Raw genomic sequence first — 5,680 nt, 5'->3', positions numbered from 1 at the left:
GACAGTCAGGAGTGTTTTCACCCCCCCTCATTTCAATTGCATTATTTAGCGGCTTGATTCCTATTAACAAAAGGGACACTCACACAACACGGGTTTAGGCCAGGCCACGTTCACATACTTCGATTTTCACGTCCAGCACCCATGGCAGGGTGTTGGGGTAGGATATGGAGGGGAATCCATGGCACTGGGGTGCTGACCAAAGTGTGGGATACCTCTCAACTCAGCCCCTAAATCCAATAGCTAGAATGGGATCTTTTGGACAACCCCACTGATATTTAGCCCAGCCACGTTGTGCTGCTCAACCTCCAGATGAGGGCCATCCCAGGTCTGAGAGGAGCCCTGGAAATGTGAAGTCTCTGTTGGTGGAGAGCTAGTGAGCCCCATCAAGAAGGCAGATAGCAGCCAAGATTACAAATGCAAGAATGGCCTCTGTCTTCTGAAGCCTCAGAGGTCAGGAAGGAGACCTCTCTAAAGGCATAACAGATTTGGAGCCATATCACCAATGAGCCATCATATGTATCACTGGCTGTTGTTTTAATAAAGAAAAAGAAAAGAACCAAGGATATCTGATTGGCACAAACCACTCTCTCCACCCACCTCAGGGCAGCTGATAACTTTGTGTTTGAACCACAGTGATAGTGTTTGAGAAACACTTGATTTATGGATCAGTAGCGACAGAGACATAGGTTCAAAGTACTAGGCTGCTGTGAGGGAGAGTATGGGAGCAGAGGCATGGAGCACAAGGAAAACTCATAGCCTGTGCCCAGTATCTCTCTCCCCCACTCTCACACACACACATACACACACACGTTTGCATGCATAGCACATTTTCACACCCCAGAACCCAAGACTGACTTCCACTTCTCTCTGCCCAGTCCTCACCTTCGTGCCAGCGTTCAGGGCAGCAGGCCATTGGACCTAGAGAAAAATCCCAGCATTCCTTTGACCTCACCCCCAAAATAAAGCCACTCCTGCCTCTGGGAACAACTGGCACCCTGGCTCCCACTTCAGTTTCTTTTTCGTATTTAAAATTCTACTATGGGAACGGTATGATGGATATCCAGAGATCAAACAGCCCCAACTTTTGAGCCAGGCTCTGCTGAGATGGTGTTGATTGAGACAAGAATTTGCAGCTAAGATTTTCCTGTGATATGGAGTTTTTCTGCAAGGTTTTCTGCTGTCCTTCCCATGTACATAAATACAGTCTTTTCCAAAGTTCTGCCTGAACTTACTTTGTAATGCCGTTTTTGGGACTTAGAGATGAACAGAGCCAGATGAGAACTATAAACAATTATTAGACTGCCTTTACAAAAAAAGAAAATGTGCATTACAGTATAAGCAAATCAGCAAATGTACTTTAAAATTGGAGAAGGAAAAACTTTCTAATGAGGTTTCCACTGGCCCTTCACTTGTATACACATTATAGAAACTATATCATTTAATCTTTAATTCTTAGTAGCATATGCTAGCTCCCTAGAAGGTTTATTTATATATATACATGTATCCATGCAATGAACTTCAGTTTCACAAGGTAGTGGTGTTGATTCATATCCTCAATCTATTTATAGTTTCTTGAGGAAACTACATATATTTCCATGAAATGACATTCTCATGAATTGTGTATAAGTGTTCACTTTACTTCATTTTGCTAGTATTTCTTATTTGTGCTCTTGATGATAGACATTCTCACTGGAATGTGATAAAATTCAACCACTTTTGGCTTTATGTTTCCTTTGTGCCAAGGATGTTGAAAACCTATTTTTGTTTTTATGTGTTTGTTTTTTGTTTTTTTTTTTGGTCGGTCGTGGGGTTTGAACTCTGGGCCTGGGCGCTGTCCCTCAGCTCTTCAGCTCAAGGAGAGTGCTCTACCACTTGAGCCACAGCGCCACTTCCGGTTTTCTGGTGGTTTATTGGAGATAGGAGTCTCACAGTCTCTCCTGCCCGGGCTGGCTTTGAACTGCGATCCTCAGATCTCAGCCTCCTGAGTAGCTAAGATTACAGGCGTGAGCCACCAGCGCCCGGCTGAACACCTATTTTTGTATTTTCAGTAGCCTCTTTTACTTCTTGATTTGAGGAGCATCTTTACCTTTGCTTGAGGTATGGGCTTTGTCTACAGGAGGAAGAAGATACAGGATGGTGTGTTGTTTCTAAGCTCCATTTTAGCCCATGACTCAGAGATGAGCCCTTTCACAACCTATTCTCATGACAGTGAAAGGAGGGCATGGAACTTTCATACAAAGATAGAGCTGATGACTTCTTTTTATCCCTTAATTCCTCCTTGGATGTTATCCTTAGTACCTATTTGGGTTTCCTATAATGGCACTGCCAAGGCAGAAAAGGGACTTAGCTTTCGTTGTGCTAGTCTTTGAACTGATAGCAACAATCACTGATGCCAGCAACCATAGGGTGATGAGGGAGAATGAGTGGAATTTCAGGCCTTCTTTGGGGTCAGGTTCTCTCCTATCTCCCTTAAGTGTCATCGGCTCCATCTTTGATGCATAGCTGGGTTGAATACTCAGAGGCCTAACAATCCCCACAGTATACCTGCTCCAAAATCTCCTTACTCACCTGATATTCTATAAGCCTAGGTCAGACCTGAAATGCTGTGTCCATCTTCTACTAGTCCAGATGGAGTTCCAAGAGCCCTACAAAGCCAAGCATGATGGTTCAGATCCTGGAGCTGGCCAGGATATTTGGGCATGGATGATGCAGGGCACCACTAGGAAGAGGCTTCAACACTGGTGTTGATCCAGGAGTAACTAAGAGCCTGAAATCCAAAAGAGTGATTTTGAAGAGTTTTCTCTATGAAAGGTTGCAGATTGAGTATTATGAGTCTTTTCTTTGTCTTTTCAAAGACTCAGGAAATAGCCATAATGTTAGCACCATGTCACCTCATGTAGCCCTATCCACAACACAGTATACACTCTCAATGCAAAGATAGAGCTGGATTTAGCTCCATCACTGACACTGACACTTATCCTAGTGGGAAAACCATGATCAGTGACATCTTCACACTCATTTTGATGTCCAGTCAACTGAGGTATTCATATTCTCATGCAGACAAAAAGAAATTTTAGACTCTTCCTGGTGCCCACTCTAGTGGGAACACTAGCATTAGTTCAAGAGCTAAAGCCAGAGCCAGCTATAACACCTTGTCTTGGCTTACAGGCTGAAACTGTGCAATTAATGTAGTGCACTAATCATCCACAGTACCTGTTTGATAGCCAAAGCAGATTTTCTGACTTTATTTATTATCTGAAACCAATCCAACACCAGTTCTGTCAGAAGAAGCATATGGGCTGAGTAAGGAGAAGCCTCATCATTTGTCTTGCTTTCCCTATCTAATATCACATATTAGTGTATATGGTGAAGGACAAGACAGGGAACGATGGGTCAGAGATTCCTCTTATTCTTGTGTCCTCTTACTTTGCCTAGGATGAGTTTCCTTTGAAAATGTTTTTAGTGATATTGTAAAGGTAATTCACAGAGGTGTTACAAGTACACAAGTTAGGACAAATTCTGAAAGATTAAACATTAAAGTAGAGAGATGAGACCTTTTTCACTCCCAGTAGCTGTCAACAGTCAAGCAGAGGAACAGAGCCAGGCAACCACTCAGATTCATCTGCTGGGGGATTTTTCCAATCTCAGCATTGGTTGTGTCCCTGATATGTAGTGTAGCCCAGGGCACACACAAGGCTATCTGCTAGTAATAGGAAATATATACACAGACCAGGAGATCGACAAGTGCTTGATGGGCAAGGGCAGAAGTTTCTTCCATGGCCAAGAAGTCACATCTCCTCCCTGTGTTAGGATCGAGATTAGGGAATGAAAGTTTTGTTGTTCCTTTCCTATTTGCATTTCCTTCTGGGTACTCTTTTGCTGGGAACACTCTGTAGTTGAAATAATCTTGGCCAAGGAGGCACAGTGAGCATTGACAAAGGAGTCTTTATTGGAGTGCTAGTGGTGTGCATGTGGCCAATTACAAAGACCTGCAGCCATCAAATACACATAACTCAGGAAACAGACCAGGGGGAAACATAGGACAAAACAATACTAACAAACCCATTCAGCTCCAATGGAGAGCTGAATTGGGATGCCATGGTGACTGGAGAACAGACAGGAAACAGAAGACAGGAAATGAACATGGAGATACATGACATGGTGTAATGGCACCTGAGCTGGTCCACACCTAAATACAGTCAGGGGGCAGGGTCAAGAAAATTCCCAGTACCAGGCACTGGACTGACCCAGAATTTCAAATTCTGCCATTACCAGTTTACTGTCTTATCAGTAAATTTTATAGATTCTTTGTATTTTCCTTGTTTATTAATGTGTGTTTCTTTTGGACTAAAAGACTTACTTCAGTTTTTTTTTCTTTGTCAGTTGTGGGGCTTGACTTCTGGGCCTTGGCGCAGCCCTTCAGCTCTTCAGCTGAAGGCTAGTGCTCTACTACTTGAGTCACAGCACCACTTCCAGTTTTCTGAGTGGTTTATTGGAGATAAGAGTCTCATGGACTTTCCTGCCCAGGCTGGCTTTGAACCATGATCTCAGCTTCCTGAATAGTTAGGATTACAAGTGTGAGCCACTGGCGCCAGGCTTACTTCAGTATTTTTCGTAGAATAGGTACAGTGAAGATGTATTCTCTTAACTGCACCTGTCTGGAAATATCTTTGTGTATTTGTCCTTTATCCTTCACTTGTGAAAGATATCTTTGCAAGGTAAAATAACTTTGGTGAATAGAATGCATTTTTTTCAAAAAGGACTCCCTGCCAACTGTTAGAGAAACAGAGGCACACCTAAGTGTTAGTTCCATTTCTTTTCTAGTCTAGAGAATCTTCCATACAAAATTCACTTTTGACAGTGATCATACATAGCTTGCTGTAGATGTGTAGATGTCATTGTCAAAAATTTGATTAACCTTTTAATTTTAAGTATCTTGGTATCATATTTTTTTATCCTTGTGTATGTAGGAATTTTAAATTCTGTCATTACTTATTAGAATAAACATCTTAACTAGTTGGCACCCTCAAACATTTACTGAATCCACAAAACACTAATACTCTTATATATACTTTGTCAGCTTTTGAAAAAAACTTTGTCATATGACCTCATTCTTGCTTTTAACTTAGTCCTCCATATTTACATATTTGATTAGATTTTCTTCAAGGTACCTAATTTCTTCTGTTTAGAAGACATAACTAATCTGACAGGCATAAATTGAGAAAATTTAACTTTATATATACACTATATGTTGAAAAAGTTAATATTCTCATTTGAATTTTCATGTTGCCTCTAATGTTTTCTTTGAACAATTCATTTTGACTTCCTTATATTAATTCCCTTAGAATGTGCACACACACATACATACCTACCAATGCATGCATAAACATGACAGAAGAGAAAGAAATGTAATTGAATCCTCTCTACTCTTCTGCTTGCTTTCCTATGCACTTTCTCAAATTAAAAATATTGTGAAGATTATAATGATTACTACCTTTTATTATAGTGGCCTTGTAATTGGGATTTCAATGTAGAGTTTGCTCACAATTCTTTCCTCAGCCCCTAGGTTGGATGTTCCTCTGTTCAAAATGAATTTCTTATGGTTGAATGTTTCCCTTTGTTTGTGTTACATGAATGAAAATAAAATTCCCTCACCTGATACTTGAGTTCTTGTTCTGGT

This window comes from Dipodomys spectabilis, unplaced genomic scaffold (assembly GCF_019054845.1).
Source record: "Dipodomys spectabilis isolate Male_0828 unplaced genomic scaffold, ASM1905484v1 ptg000312l, whole genome shotgun sequence".
Lineage (NCBI taxonomy): Eukaryota > Metazoa > Chordata > Mammalia > Rodentia > Heteromyidae > Dipodomys > Dipodomys spectabilis.
The sequence above is the reverse complement of the archived record's forward strand: the minus strand, read 5'-3'. Positions refer to the sequence as shown.